This window comes from Symphalangus syndactylus, chromosome 10 (assembly GCF_028878055.3).
Source record: "Symphalangus syndactylus isolate Jambi chromosome 10, NHGRI_mSymSyn1-v2.1_pri, whole genome shotgun sequence".
NCBI classification, from domain to species: Eukaryota; Metazoa; Chordata; class Mammalia; order Primates; family Hylobatidae; genus Symphalangus; species Symphalangus syndactylus.
Window position 1 is genome coordinate 47405113 of NC_072432.2, and position 20122 is coordinate 47425234.

Consider the following 20122-nt stretch of genomic DNA (forward strand, 5'->3'; position numbering starts at 1 on the left):
AGGTGGTAATGCCTGCTTGCCCATCGGTCATCTCCTTCTTTGTGACTGGTTCCTATTGGTCTGTGGCCTGACGATTGTGCAATCCTGGTCTAGATCATCTGTAAAGTCTATTATTTTAATATGAATATAGGTAATTTTCATCCTAGTTAGAGTATATGCAGATATAGGTATCCAACAATAGTGTATTATATAAGAAGTATTCATTTTTAAAATAATTTTTATTTGAACAGTGCCTCTTGATATTCTAGCAATTGACAAATTTCAAATAAAGTCCAAAACTCATTCTGTGGAATTCAAGCTCAAGAAGCAGAAAATATTCTTCATTTTGCATTTTATCACTTGCTCAATTTTTGACCACTTCCTGTACCTTACTTCCTGTAAAATGGAGTCTAAGTTTTTCCTCATCATACAGGCAACACATAACCGAATATGTATAGTTTCTGTACCCTCAGGGTCTAGCACAAGGCCTTTGCTCTTTTAGCTGAGATTTCAGGACATTTGTCTCTCCCCAACTCCCAATACTTTGCACTTTTCCAGGCCATGTGCAAATACAACCAGTGTCACTATTCCCATAGCTTTCCATAGTCATAAGAAAATATTCCCAGTCCCCAGTACCTTTACATAAAATCTTACGCATAGAAGAACCTCAATCAATGCTTGTTAATTGTTCTGAATGACTTACCACATTCAAGAAAGTAACAGAAATGGTGAGAAATGAAACTTTTAAAACTAACATCACTAAGTGACCCAGGCCCGTGGGAAAGAGCAAGAAAAACGGGGAGAAAAAGGGCTAATGCTAACAAGAGAGCACACCATTGTCAGGTTTATTCCTGTGGGCATTATTACCACAAATTATGACTAATCGGTCTTTAGCATGGTGTGGTAACTGACATGGCTCCATTTTTCTACTTAGTTCTATTGTTGAAGTTTCTGTCTCTAGCAAAGACACTTAGGGGAGAAAAGTGAGCTTAATTCCTCTACCCTTAATTATGCTTTGACAATTTTGCTCAGCATTTTTAAAGCTTCAGGCTTAAAGGTGGCTGCCAAAGTCTTTCTTGTTAAGCAGGTCCTAACTAGTCTAAATAAACCTTTATTCTTAATAAGAAGCATATGCAACATAATTTTAATAAAATAAGTTTAGCCTATGTGAATCAATGTTTGTTACATATTCTGACATAAGGCTTCCCATCAGATTTACTAAAGTAAAATAAACTGTGAGAAAAAGAAGACGTGTTTATGTACAAAGGCATAAACTGACTGCTAATAATATAACTGAAGAGCATTAAAACAAACAGATAATTTCCTTAGCTGAGAATCTGACATCAACAGTTTCTCAGAATATTCAAATTATATCTATCTTCAAAATTTTTGCTGTTAGTTATAATTTAATACATTCATCTGGCAATTGTTTACCTTCTAATTTCTGTGCTATGTATCAGCCACTAACCAAAGGGACACAAGCAAGTTTCTGCTAAAACACATTGTACCTTTCCTTCTTTCTTTTGGAATGCATTTTAAAGTGGTATTCATTATATTCCTAAGCTATTAAGAATATCTTTATTGTAGGCAAGACTAAATTGAATTATCTTATTTACTCCTAATTATTATCCAAATTTTAATTTGTGCCATCAACATGCCAATTTTTCCTAAGAAAAAACTATAAATAATAGAATATCTGCCAAATTACTTATGTGTGGTATGAAAACTGCAGTGAAAAAATGATAAATTTATATCTAAAAAAATCAAAATATTTGTTTATTTTACTCGTTTTATTGCGTCTGTCAGCATGGCTACTTAATGCATCCACATAGTACAATAAAAACAATAGTTGAATTACGCATTTTACGAAACAAAAAATAACAATGTAAGCCCAATATCATTATAAAACACTTAAGTCTAATATTATTTTAGCACTTTAGACTCACCAAGGAAAACAGTCATTTCCAAAGAATTTCATGCATGGCAAAATTAATTGCACTTAATTCTTTACTACATTTTATTTGATACAACATGGTACCATTAACTGGGTGGCTTCTAAACAATTGAAACTTATTTTTTTCAGTTCTAGAGGCTGGGAAGTCCAAGATCAAGGTGTCAGCAGATTCAGGGGCCAGTGAGGGCTTTCTGATTCACAGACAGCAATCTTCCCTCTGAGTGCTCACATGTTGGAAGGGATGAGGGCATTTTCTGAGATCTCTTTTATAAGTGCACTAATAACATTCATAAGGGCTTTACACTAAGGACCTAATCATAGTAATAGGCTCGACTTCCTAATACTGTCACACTGGAGCTAAAAATTTCAAGCTGAATTTTTGGAGAACATAAATTTTTAGTCTATAGCATTCATATTGATATGACAACCTCTAAAATTCAATGGTTATTTAAGTAAATGGTATGGTTTGGCTCTGTTTCCCCACCCAAATCTCATGTTGAACTGTAATTCCCAGTGCTGGAGAAGGAGCCTGGTGGGAGAGTGATTGAATCACGGGGACAGGCTTCCACCTGCTGTTCTTGTGACAGAGTTCTCTCAAGATCTGGTTGCTCGAAAGTGTGTAGCACTTCCCCCTTTTCGCTCTCTCTCTGTCTCTTTCTGTCTCCCTCTCCTTCTGCCATTTGAAGACATGCTTGCTTCCCCTTCACTCTTCTGCCATGATTGTAAGTTTCCTGAGGCCTACCCAGGCATGCCTCCTGTATAGTCTATGGAATTATGAGTCAATTAAACCTATTTCCTTTATAAATTACTCAGTCTCAGGTAGTTCTTTAAAGCAGTGTGAGAATGGATAATACAGTAGGCAATTTCAAAATACAACAGATGGAACTATTACCAGATAAACTGAACTCATGCTGAATCCATATATGATAGCTACTCATATTCATGGTCTATCTCAAATCAGCACATTAGTAATAAATCATAGTCTTTGAATTTCACCTGAGTTACTAATTCTTATTTTAAAAAATGTGTTCACACTTATAGGTGAACTGTGAAGTAATATTTGAAATTATGTAAAAAACAATAAAAATGAGTATAATGGAGTTTATATGAAATGATAACACTAAAGTAAGAAATAAACACTGAAGTGCTATACATGAGATCAGTTGCTTAAATTATCATTGAAAATGATATTATATAAAAAATATAACAGTGTGAATTCCCAGCCAGGTTCAGTATCTGATGTATATATCACATATTTTAAAATCTTAATATTGGTGTGCACAAGAATGATGGTGTGATTGTTACCTCTGCTATTATCTCACACCGAGGTTTTTCAAATTATTGAGAGCAACACATGTTCAGGAACAGAACACCATCCAACTGAATACATGTTGGTTTCAACTGTTTTCAAATAAAACTGCCCTGACACCTTTTGAAACGACAAATGTTTCAGTGATGCCAATCTACTCTGAAGTGGATTCTCAAACCAAGATTAAGGTTATAATGACTCAGTTTCTTAAAATTCTTTTTGTTTGAAGAACGATATAAATATTTTCTTCCTTCCCTATAATTAAGCCCTTTATTGGCTGTAAAATTTTGCTAGCAGTAGTTCAACATCTATCCTTTACATACAAATTAATTAAGAACTCTTCCCATGTTCTGTACCTGAACTCTACCACAGTATTCAAGCTTATCCTACAGAATCCTCACTTTGGCCAATTAAGGAAAGCAATCCAAATGTATATATCCTTCAGATTTCCAGGGCCTTGTTTAACTCAGTGACATACAAAGTGAAACCTTAAATTCAATAGTCCAAGATAATATTTTAATAGATGCTCAGAAAATGGTGTCAACAAAATTTCTTAAATGAATCCTTTGATTAAAGTAAGCAAAACAGACTATGACCCAATATCTGAAGGCATGGTAAAATAAGCCATTTTACAAAGAAAATTTTCTATTAGTACTACTTAAAGAACCCCAAAACAGGAGAAATCCAAGACACCAACCTGGAAAAAACGAAAAACTAATTGAGATTTAAATTTAAGACAGAAAATGAATGTGTGAACTGTAGAAGGGAGAGGAGGTATGCCATTATTTTTAGTATGTATTAATGTTGACAAGTTATTTATCTTGTACCAACCTTTCTGAAATGATTTGGACAGTGTGTGAGAAGAATTTGAACAGCAATATGATGCTAATAGACAACATGAAAGTATTTGCTAATATTTTCCTCTTGAAATATTTTTCCCAGAGGTCTACTATGTCTAAGAGATATTGCCTATCTTTTAACACAAATTAAGCAAAATTCATTTTGACTTTAATTTATGTAAAAATAATTTTATTTGTCTTACCGGGATATAATTCTCATTTTTCTTACTATGTGAGCATTCATCATCCATCAGTAATGCTGTCTGCAACAGTCAAGTAACAGGTATACTATTTATTCTAAATTTATCTTGACTGAACCAAGAGAAAAAAATATTGACACCAAATAATACTATATAAACATATATATAAAGTCTTATTTGGTAGTTGATATCTCAATTTAGAATTTACTTTTAGTGTTTTTAACCAGAATTTTGTAAAATACTTTTTAAAAACATAATTCTTTGAAGTTAATTTAAATATGGTGACATTTAATGGAAATTTCCAAACTTAATGGAAATTAAAATGGCATTGAAGGATATAGTGAGGAAGGAGGAACAATATGGCTGAATAGAAGCATCCAGAAATCATTCCCCAGAACCAGGAACAACAAATTGAACAACTGTCCACACGAGAAAGCACCTTCATAGGAACCAAAACTCAGGTAAGTAATTACAGTACCTGGTTTTAACATCATATCAAGGAAAGAGGCACTGAAGAGGGTAGGAAAGACAGTTTTGAATCACCTACACCACCCCTTCCCTATTCCCCAGTAGTAGTCAGCCACCTGTCGTGGAGAGAGAATCTGTGTGCTTCAAGGAGGTACAGTGCACTGATTGTGGAACTTAGCATTGGAACACAGTGCTGCCTGGTCACAGTGGAAAGTGACTCAGGGCAGAGCTCAGTTGGTGGCCATGGAGGGAGCATTTAGATCAGCCCTAGCCAGAGGTGAATTACTCATCCCAGCAATTGGAACCTGAATTCCAGTAAGCCCCGCTACCATAGGCTAAAGAGCTCGGGGGTCCTAAATAAACGTGAAATGTAATCTAGCCCATAAGGACTGCAATTCCTGGGCAAGTCCTGGTGCTAAACTTGGAGCCCATGAAGCTAAGATGCATATGACCCAGTGAGACACAAGCTGGGGCAGCCAAGGGAGTTTCTGCGTCAACCCTCCCCCAATTCCAGGTAGCACAGCTTGCAGCTCTGGGAGAGACTTCTTCTCTCTGCTTAAGGAGAGGAGAGGGGAAAGTAAAGAGGACTTTGTCTTCCAACTTGAGTATCGAAACAGCCACAATAGAATAGGGCAACAGGCAGAGACCTGAGGCCCCCCTTTCATGTCCTAGCTCCTGGATGACAACTCCAGATACACCCTGGGCCAAAGGGAATCCACCGCCCTAAAGGGAAGGACCCAGTCCTGGCAGGATGCAAAACCTGCTGACTAAACAGCCCTTAGGCTCTAAATAATGAGCAGCAGCAGGCATCCCCGCTGGCCTTGAGTGAGACTCAGAGCTATGCTGGCTTCAGGTGTGACCCAGCACATTCACACCTGTGGTGGCTATGGGTAGAGTCTCCTGCTTAGAAAAAGAAAGGAAGGAGTAAATGGGACTTTTTATTGCAGCTTGTACCAGTTCCACCATAGTGGGGAAGAGCAACAAACAAGCTCCTGGGGTCCTGGATTCCAGGCACTGACTCTTGGATGACATTTCTGGACCTGCCCTGGGCCAGACAGGAGCCCACTTCTCTGAAAGGAGAGACTCAGGACAAGAGCATTCACCATAAGCTGATGAAAGAGCACAGGGCCTTGAGCGAACATCAACAGCAGCCAGGCATTGCTCGCCCTGGGCCTGAGGTAGTGTTGGCTACAGGGAGAGAGAAACTCAGTGCCGTGAAGGGAAGAAAACAAGCCTGGCTGGATTCGCCACGTGCTGACTGTAGAGCCTTTGGTTTTGAATGAACACAGGTGATAGCCAGGCATTGGTCATAATGGGCCTTGGGAGGTCACAGTGGGCCTTAGGAAGACACAATGCTGTGTTGGCTTTGGGTTGAACGCAGCTTGGTCCCCGTGAGGTGGCAAAAGGGGTGCTTGTATCACCCTTCCCCAGCTCTTGATAACTCAAAATAGTGGGAGAGACTATGTTTGGGGGAAAGTAAGAGAAAATAACAAGAATCTCTGTCTGGTAAAGCAAAAAAAATTTGCCTGACCCTAGCCAAGAACCAAGGCAGTATCCCTATGAGTCTGCAAGATGACAACATTACTCGGCTTGGGGTGTCCTCTAATGCAGATATGGCTGCAGTGACCAAAGACTTAGATGACAGCACCAAAGTCCCTTTGAATACCTGGAAAGCCTTCCTAAGAAGGATGGGTTCAAAAACAAGCCCAGACTGCGAAGACTACAATAAATACCTAACTCTTCAATACCCCAGACACCAGACACTGATGAATATCCACAAGCATCAATACCATCTAGGAAAACATGACCTCACCAAAGAAACTAAATATGGTTCCAGTGGCCAATGCCGAAGAGAAACAGAGATATGTGATCTTTCAAACAGAGAATTCAAAATAGTTATTTTGTGGAAACTCAATGAAATTCAAGATAACAAAGAGAAAGGAATCAGAACCTATCACATAAATTTAACAAATAGATGGAAATAATTAAAAAGAATCAAGCAGAAATTCTAGAGCTGAAAAATGCAACTGAAATACTGAAGAATAGATCAGAGTCTCAGAAGAACTGATCAAGGAGAATAAAAAAGCAGTCAGCATGAAGACAGGCTATTTGAAAATACATAGGGGAGATAAAAAGTAAAAAGAATGAAGCACACCTACAAAATCTAGAAAACAGCCTAAAGGGGGCAAATCTAAGCATTATTGGCCTTAAAGAAGACGTAGAGAGACAAATTGAGGTGTGGACAATAACATAGTACTTCCCAAACCTAGACAAAGATATAAATATTTAAGTACCTAAAATTTACAGAACACCAATCAGGTTTAACCCAAAGAAGACTATCTCAAGACACTTAATAATTAAACTAAAAAAGGACAAGGATAAAGAAAGGATCCTAAAAAGCAGCAAGAGAAAAGGAACAACATACAATGGAGCTCCTATAGGTCTGGCAGCAGGCTTTTCCGTGGAAACCTTACAGGCCAAGAAAGAATGGCATTACATATTTAAAGTGCTGAAGGAATAAAACCTTTCTCCTAGAATAGTATAGCCAGCAAAGATACCCTCAAACATGAAGGAGAAATAAAGATGCTCTCAGTCAAACAAAAGACGAGAGATTTTGTTAACACCAAACCTGTCCTACAAGAAATGCTAAAGAAAGAGAATTCTTCAATCTGAAAGAAAAGGATGTTAATGAGCAATAGGAAATCACCCGAAGTTACAAAACTCACTGGTAATAGTAAGTACACAGAAAAACACAGACTATTATAACACCATAACTATAGTATGTAAACTACTCATATCTTGGGTAGAAAAACTAAAAGATGAATGTAACAAAAATAATAACTAGAACAACTTTTCAAGACATAGTTAGTATAAGATATAAATAGAAACAGTAAAAAGTTAAAAAGTTGGAGGATGAAGTTAAAGTGTAGGGTTTTTAATAGTTTTCTCTGTACTTGTTTGTTCATGCAATCCATGTTGTCATTGCATTTTAAACCTATTGTTGAAAAAAATGGGTTATAAGTTGTTACTTGCAAATCTCATGGTAACCTCACATCAATAAAACCCACAGCAGATAAAGAAAAATAAAAAGCAAGAAATCAGAACATACCACCAGAGAAAATTACCTTCACACAAAAGAAAACAGCAAGGGAGGAAAGAAGGAAAAAACAACCAGAAAACAAAATAGGAGTAAGTAGGAGTAAGTCCTTACTTATTAATAATATCATTGAATGTAAATGAAATAAACTCTCCAGTTGTTTACAGTGGGTGTCATAGAGTGGCTGAATGGATAAAAAAATGACCCAATAATCTGTTTCCTACAAGAAACACACTTCACCTGTAAGAACAAACATAGACTGAAAATAAAGGGATGGAAAAAGATATTCCTCGCAAATGGAAACAAGAGCAGGACTAGCATATACTTATATTAGAAAAAGTAGATTTCAAGACAAAAAATATAGAAAGACACAAAGAAGGTCATTATATAATGATAAAGAGGCCAATTCAGCAAGAGGATACAATTGCAAATATATACACACCCAACACTAGAGCATCCAGATTTATAAAGTAAATATTATTAGAGCTAAAGAGAGAGATTGACTCCAATACAATAATACTTGGGGACTTCAATACCCCACATTCAGCATTGGACAGATCATCCAGACAGAAAATCAACAAAGAAACATTGGACTTAATCTGGACAACAGGCCAAATGGACCTAACAGATATTTACAGAACATTTTTCATCCAAAGGCTTCAGAAGACACATTATTCTCCTCAGCACATAAATAATTCTCAAGGATAGACCATATGTTAGGCCACAGAACAAATCTTAAAATTTTGTTTAAATGAAATTATATCAATTATATTCTTTGACCACAATACAATAGAATGAGAAATCAATAACATAAGGAATTTTGGAAACTGTACAAACTCGTGGAATTAAACAATATGCTTCTGAGTCATCAGAGGGTCGACGATTAAAATAAGAAAAAAATTTAAAAATTTCTTGAAACCAATGAACACGAAAACACAACATACCCAAACCTATGAGCTATAGTGAAAGCAGTTCTAAGAGGGAAATTTATAGTTATAAGCACCTATTTCAAAAAAGTAGAAACACTTCAAATAAACAACCTAACAATGCATTTTAAAGAACTAGAAAAGAGCACTCAAAACCAAAATTACTAAAATAAATAATACAGATCAATAAACCTTTAGCCAGACTAAGAAAACAGAGAGAAAGCCCACATCAATAAAATCAGAGATAAAAAAGGACACATTATAACTGATACTACATAAATTTAAAGTTACCATGAGCAACTATGTGCCAATTTTGAGACACATAAAATCTATCAAGATTGAACCATGAAGAAATGTAAAATGTGAACAGACCAATAATAAGTAATGAGGTTGAAGCTGTAATAAAACATCTCCAAGCAAAGAAAACCCCAGGAGCCAATGGCTTCACTGCTGAATTTTAGCAAACATTTAAAGAAATAATTTCAATCCTCCTCAAGCTATTCTGAAAAGTGGAAGAGGAAAAAATATTTCCAAAATCATTCTATGAGTTCAATATTACCCTGATACCAAAACTAAACAAAGACCCATCCAAAACAGAAAACTACAGGACAATATCCCTCATGAACATTGAAGCAAATATCCTCAACAACATACTAGCAAACTGCATTCAACAACACATTAAAAAGATCATTCATTATGACCAGGTAGAATTCATTCTACATATACAAGCCTGGTTTAATATATAAAAATCAATTAATATGACATGCCATGTCAACAGAATGAAGGGCAATAAACATATAATTATTTTAATAGATGCTGAAAAAACATTTGATAAAATTCAACACTCTTTCATGATAAAAACCCTAAAAAACTGAGTATAGAAGAAACATACCTCAAAACAATAAAAGCCATATAAGCCATATATGACAGACTCACAGCTTATACTAAATGGGGAAAATCTGAAAGTCTTTCGTCTAAGATTTGGAACAAAACAAGGATGCCCTTTCACCACTGTTATTCAATATAGTGCTGGAAGACCTAGCTAGAGCAATCAGAAAAGGGAAAGAAATAAAAGCCATCCAAATTGGAAAGGAAGAAACCACATTATACTTGTTTGCAGGTAATATGACCTCATATTTGGAAAAACCTAAAGACTCCACCAAAAAAAGTATTAGAATTGAAAAACAAATTCAGTAAAGTTGCAGGATACAGTATCAACACACAAAAATCAGTAACATTTCTATATCCGAACGGAATCTATCTGAAAATGGTGAAAATTACAAAATCAAGAAAGTAATCCAATTTACAATAGCTATAAACAAAAATAAATACCTAGGAGTTAACCAAATAAATGAAAGCTCTCTACAGTGAAAACTATAAAACACTGATAAAATAAATTGAAGAGGACACAAAAATGAAAAGATATTCAGATTCATAAATTGGAAGAATCAATATTGTTAAAATGTCCATACTATTTAAAGAAATCTACAGATTAGGGAGGCCAAGGTGGGCAGATCACGAGATCAGGAGATCGAGACTATCCTGCCTAACACGGTGAAATCCCGTCTCTACTAAAAATACAAAAAATTAGCTGGGCGTGGTGGCAGGAGCTTTTAGTCCCAGCTACTTGGGAGGCTGAGGCAGAAGAATGGCAAGAACCCGGAGAGGGAGCTTGCAGTGAGCCCAGATCACACCACTGCACTCCAGCCTGGGCGACAAAGTGAGACTCCATCTCAAAATAAATAAATACATAAATAAAATAAAATAAATAAAAATAAAAAATAAAAATAATCTACAGATTAAATTGATGTTTTTCACAAAAATATTAAAAACAATCCTAAAATTTATAAATTTGGAATCACAGAAGACCCAGAATAGCCGAAGCTATCCTGAGCAAAAAGAACAAAATTAGAGGAATTACATTACCTGATTTGAAATCATATTACAGAGCTATAGTAAACAAGACAGCAGGGTACTAGCATAAAAACAGACACATAGACCAATGGGACAGAATAGAGAACCCAGAAACAAATCGATACATATACAGAAAACTCATTTTTGACAAAAGCGCCTAGACATGCATTGGGGAAAGGAAAATCTCTTTAATAAATGATGCTGGAAAATCTAAATATCCATATGCAGAAGAATGAAACTAGATCCCTATCTCTGAACATATACAAAATAGCAAGTCAAAATGGATTAAAGACTTAAATCTAAGACCTAACTATCAAATTACTAAAAGAAAACTCTGGGGAAACTCTCTAGGACTGCGGACTAGACAAGGATTTCTTAATACCCCTAAACCACAGTCAACCGAGCCAAAATTGGATAGATGGGATCATATCAAGTTGAAAAGCTTTTGCACAACAAAGGAAACAATAAAGTGAAGAGAAACTCACAGAATGGGAGAAAATGTTTGAGAACTATCCACTGAACAAGGGATTAACATCAGAATATATAAGGAGCTCAAAAAACTCTATAGGAAAAAAAAATTAACAATGCAATTTAAAAATGGCCAAAACATCCGAATAGACATTTCTCTAAAGAGAATACATACAAATGGGAAACACATATATCAAAAGGTGCTCAGCATCACTAATCATCAGAGAAACGCAAATCAAAACTACAATGAGATATCGTCTCATCCTTGTTAAAATGATGTTTATCCAAAAGGCAGGCAAAATAACAAATGCTTGGGAGAATGTGAAGAGAAGGGAACCTTCATACAATGTTGGTGGGAATGTAAATTTGTGCAACTACTATGCAGTACAACTTGGAGGTTCCTCACAAAACTAAAAACAGACGTACCATTTGATCCAGCAATCCCACTGCTAGACATATTCCCAAAAGAAGGGAAATTAGTGTATTGAAGAGATATCTGCACTCCCATGTTTATTGTAGCACTATTCATAGCAGTCCAGACTTGCAAATAATCCAAGTGACTATCAACAGATAAATGGATTAAGAAAATGTGATACATATACACAATGAATACTATTCAGCCATAAAAAAGAATTAGATGCTATTATTTGTAACAACATGGATGGAGCTGGAAGTATTACGTTAAGTGAAATATGCCAAGGAAAGTAAGAAAATTACACGTTCTTACTTATTTACGGGAGGTAAATATTACAATAATTAAACTGATGGAGATAGAGAACAAACTAATATACAGTGCTTAGAAAGGCCCACTTGCAAGATTAACCACTGGTTGGAATCTAAGAACTTGACTGACTGGTAACCAGAGTCCTACATACATATAAAGATTTCCATAAATGATAAGATTGGCTCACTGTCCCTAAGTAGTTTGTACAAACAATATTTGTACAATATTGTTTATGTTAAATACCTGATTTCTTCTGGGAGTTTAGACTATTGATATACACTAGGTACAGGGTTCCTATATGATAAGCCCCCATTAAAATCCTTTGGTGCTGAGTTGCTAATGGCCTTTACTGGGCAGAAACATCACATACATGTCCTGCGTTCACAATGCTGGTAGAGGAGAGGGTGATCTCTGTTGAATTCTGTGTCTTCTTACAAATCTCCGAATGTAGGGGTAGTCTTAGGGACCGTCGACACACCCTGGAACTGCTAAATCAACAGAAAGATGTGGAGGTGAAGCTGTGTATTTCTGGTCTAGTCCTAATTAGACTGACATGTTTCCCTTTCTTTTCCTGTGGAACATTCACCCTAAGGGAAGCCAACTATCATATAACAAGTCTAATTATCCAAAACCAGCATGTTGTGAGAAAGCTCAAGCTAGTCCATGGAGAGGCTGAGGAGAGAAAGAGGGAGGCAGAAGTAGAATAGAGCAGTGAGAGAGAGAGAGAGAGAGAAATCCCAATAGGTACAGTGTTTCCAGCCCAGCACCAGACTTGTGAATAAAGTAATTATCCTGGGAGTCTACCTCACCTGAGCCTTCAGAGGACCCCATTCTCAACCTCAGTCTGACTGTACCCACTTTAAACCTCACACAAGAACTGCCCAGATGAGTCCAGTAGACCTACAGAATCATAAACAACAATAATAAATTATTATTTTAGACTGAGAGGTTTTGAGATGGTTTATTACTTGGAGTCACATGAGTGAAACTATCATTTTGTATTACATTAATCAAAAATAATTGCTTTAAATATACATAGTATAAATAATAGATCTCTCTTAAAATTTATTCCCATTAGAGAACCACAATGATGCCATGTTTATTTAAAATTATTTTTATAAAATACATTCATTCCTTAAATATATACCTATTGTATGGTTTTATATTCAAAATTCATCAGCTATCCCTCAAAGAATTTTATTTTTGCCTGCTTATTTCTTCCCCTATGTATTAATGAATAATATTTCTATACCATAATTATTGATTTATCAGCATCCACCCCAAATTATGTTTAGTTTTACCTATGTGCTTTCAGTTGTCTGGCAGATAAAATATATTACCAGAAATTAGTATTACTTGTAGGATTGAATATTATCCCTTGCAAAACCAACAGCATCTGCCATTTCACAATTACTGCCTCACTACTAACACAATTAAGCCAACCAAACAAATAAGATTTTACGAATCTCTGTATCATGCTATCTATTTATTTGTAATGTCAGAAAGTTACCTAAAGAGTAAAAATAGGAAAACATTAAAAAATTAGTATCAGAAACTATCTTTGACTTTGTTCTTTTAGGATATTCTACATATAATATATTAACAAATCCTGCTGACCCCACATTCAAAATTTACTCAATATTCAATCAATTCTTATCGCCTCAACTTTTACCACTCCAGTTTAAGCCATCATAATCTTTCAACTATAGGGGCCTTGACTTCCTTCTTCTACCATGTCCAGTAATGCCTGTATCTACACAGAAACCAAAGCAATAGTTTAACAATAGTCTGATTATGTCACTCTTTCTTTTCAACAAACACTCCAATGGCTTTTCATCATATGTGAAATAAGATCTTAAGTCTTTACCATGACATACTAGACCTTTTATGATAAGATTTCTCTGTGACCTAAACTCGCATTACTTGTCTCTTCATTCGTTCTACTCTAAACACAATGTCTTGCCATTCCTGATATGACCGAGTATTCTCTTGCTTTTGCAGTTGTTATTCTCAGGTTTCTTCCCATAAAAACATGAGTGGCTTTCTCCCTTTCTTCATTATGGTCTCTACTAAAATGTTCCATAATAAAAGTGGCCTTCCTTGGCCATCCTTTTTGAAACACCAACACACTCCAGTGCCACTTTCTATCCTTCATATTCCGCTTTACTTTTCATCATAACATTTATCACCCTACCTGACATTTTATATATTTATTTGCTGGTTGTCTATTTCTTCTCCCAAGAACCCAAACACCATTAATGCAGGGATTTTGTCCGTGTTGTTGACATCAATATACCAATGCCTTAGAATATTACTAAGAACATGGTAGGTATTTGACAAATTGATTCATCAACAAATCCTTAAATGCACAGATGGCTTAGTAAAAAATGACCAGAAATGCAGAAATATACCATAGTGGGCTCTTCCAGGGATATATTAAAAAAGCGATTTCTAATACTAAGAGAGACCATTACATTCAATAAATGAAAAGGAACAATAAAAACTCTCTCATACACACACAAAAATGCGTCTATGCAAGATACACAACAGATGATGTTGCGAAGGTCATGCCACAATTTGATCTCTGTCTTTTACAGTCTCCAAATGTGTTCTTTTACATAATGATATATTTAGACGAAATAAATTGAAACTACTCACTATGTTGTTGTTATAATATATAAACAAGTAAAACAGCAGCAGCGCTTTGTTCACAATAGGTGTTTCCCCAATATTCTAAAGTGGTTAAATAATATTCCTTGACTGGAAGGTATGCATTTAGGATGTTACCAGGTTACATTACTGTGGTGGTTTGGATAACAAAAGAAAAAGTTGCTATGGTGTATTCCTGATAAAAAGATACTATATGTTCTTTTGTTATTTTATTTTATTTTTATTTTTATTTATTTTTTGAGATGGAGTCTCGCTCTGTAGCCCAGGCTGGAGTGCAGTGGTGCGATCTCCACTCATTGCAAGCCCCGCCTCCTGGGTTCACGCCGTTCTACTGCCTCAGCCTCCCAAGAACCTTGGACTGCAGGAGCCTGTAACCACGCCAGGGTAATTTTTTGTATTTTTAGTAGAGACGAGATTTCACCGTGTTAGCCAGGATAGTCTCGATCCCCTGACCTCGTGATCCAACCGCCTCAGCCTCCCAAAGTGCTGGGATTACAGGCATGAGCCACTGCGCCCGGCCAATATATATATATGTTCTTATTGTTACAGAAGCTATTATATATTTTTTTCCAAGTAGTGTTTCATCATATTTACCAGTTTTCCCTCAAGACAAATTCATTATATTTACTCCTTCTCAAAATTAATAAACATTTCCATTAATCATTTTTCATAAGAGGAATCTGATATACGAACTCAACTGAATACTCAAGGGCATAAAATAAATAGCATGACTTGTAGGAATAAATGTTAAACTTGAATCTTCATCAAAGTAAATAATTTAAGTTTAAAATATATTTCTTTCATATTTGAAAATAAAGTAGTAGGAGTTCAGTAGCAAAATTTCTGCCTTACAGTATTTATAAGACTTTCTTGCATTGAACATGGAGATCTTGCATCTATAAAAATAATAATCAACACTTACATATGGGTTACTATGTGCTATTGTAGACACTTTTCATTTATTAACTTGCTTAACCTTATAATAACCTAATGAAGAAGTAGTTGCTGTTGTTCTTTTATAAATAAGATATTTGGACACAAAATAGCTGGCTCAAGGTCTCACATAGCTAGAAAGTGGCAAAACTGGGGTTTGATCCTCCCAGACAGTCTCCTAATTAGACTGCTTTGCTTCTAATGCCCCCAATTCTCTTTTCTGCCTTATTAAAAATAAACATTGTTTTAAAAATAGAAATAAGTGGTCATTATAGAAACTACAGAAAATTTTTCTTAAAATAGTATGATCCATCCCGAGAGTTGAAGATTAATAATTCTATATTTACTGCATCTTTTTTTCTACACACTTTATTTTATACAATAGGGAGCAAACTGTGTGTTACAACACATTACTAATTCCTGAATCCAGGCTCTATGGTCACGAAAAGTTAAGCATCATTTTTATTGCTTAACATGCCAGTATTTCATGGCAGAATATATGTTTTTAAATAATAGGGATGGGGTCTCCCTGTGTTGCTAAGGTTGGGCTCAAATTCCTGAGCTCAAGCGAACCTCCTGCCTCGGCTTCCCAAAGTGCTGGAATTCGAGGAGTGAGCCACTACACCCAGCCTACAAAAAAATTTTTTGAAACAATTTATTTATCTACTTCCTCCTTTCTATCCCCTGCTTAAGCAAGGTGGCTCTGTGCATATTAAAGTTAGGTTCATGTCATGGCAGAAGAATCTTCAGACACAATGCTATTCCTAAAAAGTACATCAAAGAGTTTTTTCTTGTTCTTATTCTTGCTATTGTTTTTCAGTGCCCTGGCTGATTTAAGGAGAGAAGAAACATCTCTGAGAGAAGCTTGGAGTTTCTTTAGACTAAAGAGTAATAACTAGGGTTGAGGAAAAGAAGTCAGAGAACCTTGGATTTCATAACAAGAAGAGACCTAGGAAAGAACCAAATGCCACAGTGTCAGTTCTTTGGGAATGTGGCCATACCTCGGAGAGGGTGGTGCCGTTGTGCATTCTAGGTACTGTGACACTCCCTCCAGGCATTCCAGGAATGCAAACATCCCAGGGAAGCAGTAGTCAATGGGCCAAGAAATGCAATTAATTATGTTTGTTTGTTTTAAATTTTGATCAAGGATTGGTGAATGGAGGGTATTCCTCAATGCCTTTGTGCACTTTTGAAGCACAAAAGTCTTCAGAAGTCCAAAGAACAACAGAATAGAAGTTTATTATTTCCTGCTGAATTTATCATAGGATAAATGTAATACAGTACAGTAGGACACTGTGATTTCCTAACATATCTAATCAAAAAATATTACTTAAGTAGGAAAAGAGACTGAAATGTAGCCATCATGCTTCATTGAAGTACAAATAAATTTAAAAACTGATGAACACTACTAGCAAAAAGAACACGGCTCATGATAAATTGTACTTTTATGGAGAGTCAGGAGCAATGAGCCAGCTTTAGCTTCAAGAGTGTTAGTTCCAGGAATGGATTGAGGCTGCTAATAACTGCACATGTACAAAACATTGAAAGGGTCATCCTGCTAAAGAACAGTAAAATGTAGTGGCTTGAAGCCATCTTCAGTGTGGAGCATTTTACCAAGGCTAACAAAGGGAGATGTCAGGCAGATGAGATGGGACGTGATTAGATGTTTGCAAGAAATCAGGGAGAATGCCAGAGGGAAAAGACGGAAAAGGATAGAATAAACACATTAAAATTAACAACATCAATTTTGTTCAGGTTTAGTCCTCAGAAAACTATAAAAAACTTAATGGCTAAGCAATCCACTGTTTTTTATCAGAGCAATGTTTCACTTTAATGATCTCGAACTTTTATGATTCTGTTGTTGATGTTTGATAACATTTTGTTCCTACCTACGCAAAATTGGTTATCCTTTGGCTCTTCTCTAATGATGTAGTGGCATGTGTCAGACCATATGTGTGTACAGTTGATATAATGCTGAATATTCTATTAAAAAACAACAAAAACTAGAGGTTATACATTTGCCTTTTGTTTCCAAATAGATGCCCATAACAATAGTTTATAAAGGTAAAAGAATTTGACAGTTCTTATAAAAGAAACTTTTTGAACCAAGCATCCTAAAAACTCCTCAGTATCAAGAGGCTGCCCAGGAAATCTGGAGTTTATTATGTGTAGTATATGTGGAAGACTGTGAATTATACACTGTCTTCTATGAAGGAATACAGTCAAATGCATTCATCACCGGGCATGAATATAGTAGGAATGGTGAGGACTGTGGTGACCTGGAGTTTATGTGCCCTGTCTAGATGGAGAAAGCCTTCTCATCTCTTATCAAGTAGTTCTACTTACAACAAGTTCCACAAAGTTTCCAGATTTTTCAATTGTTTAAGACAAAGTTGGATGAATTTTTGTGTGAAATGTCCTCAGTTTTGAAAGGCTAGCTACACCAAACAAACCACTCTAGCAATGGTTTTTAAATAGTAAATATGAGTTTAGCAGGAACTGAACCATAGTGTGGGGGAATAGAGAAGTGAGTATGTATGCGGGGCTTAGACTGTCTTTCAGGGCAGATCGTTTTTATTTAATTGAAAGAATGGGCTCCAATACTAACAAAGTTGAAAAATGCTGCCATATTGGAAAAAATAAACATTCAATCCCAAACAAGACTGAATTGCCATTTTAAATTCATGTATCTCTAAAGTTTAACCTACCATGGGATAGTCCCTAGGATGCCATCTTTTTTTCCATACTTAATTTAATATATCTTACTATGGTACATTCTTAACAATAGCCAATTTCTTATCTAACATTGAAGAATAAAGGCATGGGTATTAGTGGGAAAGTATTTATTTTTTATAAAAATAATTTACCATTTGTCTTTATTTCAAATGACGTGGTTGAAATCAACTTAATCTGAATGTCATTCTGAAGGTAATGCTTAAAAAAAAGCATGCACCTTGATAAACATACCAGCCAAAACAAGATATCTTCCTCCAACTGTTCTGAGTGCTTCCAAAAATGACCAAGAAAGTGGAGTAAATACCTTTCTTCTAGTAATCTAATTGCTTCCCAGAGGAAAAAGGAAAATTAAATCCCTCAGTCACCCACCAATATTAGAAGAAGCTTTGCTCTTCTAATGTTAGGGTGGATTGTGATGGGGTTGAGTGCTGAAATCACTGTATCTTAGAAAAGTAAGCCAAGAGGTTAAGAGGATTAATCTAATACGTACATGAAATATCATGTCACATTCATGGGGAATAGGTGAAAAAGACAACCTTTTATTTTCTAGTTACCTAGCTATTCAAATGTCATAATTTTAATCAAAGTTTTAGACATATGAATTATAATATTAGACTTTTTCAGAATATGGTTACAAGAAAACTTAAATGTCTTCTATGTGTTATATAATTCTCAACATATCCTTGAAATTACAATGCTTTATACTGTTAAGATTCTGTTCAAAATAGTTCTGTATATTTTGTGTTTATATAACATTAAGTATTGTATTACTCATTTACACAATGACAATTTATAAACTAAAAATGAAAGAAGCAGATAGTTTTATTTCATAATTTTGAATTTTAAGTTTAGATACTTATAAACACTCGTGGGATAATTTTATAGGTGATTAAATATTTTGAAAAGATATAAGCAATATTCCTTTCACAAAAGGAGTAAATTAAAAGTCACTATAACTATGTTGGCCATCAAAAGACAATATTATATATTATAAGCACTTGGAAGTTTTAATTTCTTATAGAACCATTTACATTTACCCCAACTATTGATCTCTCAGAACCAGTTAGAGAAACTAATTTATATTTATATTAGCTTTATGTCAGCAGATTCTGAAATATGTCTAACTTTTTTAACCTCTGTTAAAAAATACATTAATTTTCAAACACTGTAATCATTGTCAATATATTAAAAAGAAAAAATGGTTTCTGGTGAAGTTTTGAGAATTCAATTAAAATCTTGTTAAAGATATGCTTCTTCAGTAAATTTGTTCCATATACCATAAAACGGTAACATCAAACTTTGTAGCATTAGTATTATTTTCTCATTTATCTGTATAATAATAAAGAAAATATGTTTCAATAAATAATGTAATCAGAATATCATTCAGTATTTAACAATTAGCAGGTATAGAAAGGGCCTTCTAACAAATATTTGACTCTCATTAAGCAAAAAAGTATCCATAATTAGAAAACTAAATACTCTCATTTGAATTCTTAGCCTTCTATAATTATCATTTCAACAAGACAGCAATATTGAGTATATGAAAATCCATGCCAGCAACTGCACTAGGCATAAGCAATATAAAATTGAATAAAAGACAGTCCTTATATGAAAAATAAAAAATTATCATAATAATTGTATGTTAAAATATTGCAATCATAAAAGTGATAAAATGTGCACCTGTCTTTAAACCAAACTATACTGAAATCAGTGCACTTAAGTACATCATCCCAACGTTTTACGTTTTTTTCCTCAGGCTCTTAAGAATTATTTTTATTTATAATAATCCTAATAATATCTAAATACCCCAGTACAAACATAAAATAGTTGATCTACAAGCTTTGGTTTAAATGGAAACATCTAATCTTAAGTGGCAAAACAAGACTTCATATTTGTTATGTATAT

The 20122-nt window shown here is 34.9% G+C and overlaps 1 protein-coding gene across 4 annotated transcripts in view; it reads right to left on the reverse strand.

Moving 5' to 3' along the window:
• The window catches only part of CCSER1 (coiled-coil serine rich protein 1), a 1484089-nt gene that overhangs the window by 881033 nt on the left and 582934 nt on the right, over window positions 1-20122 (reverse strand). The gene's annotated exons all lie outside the window — the stretch shown is intronic.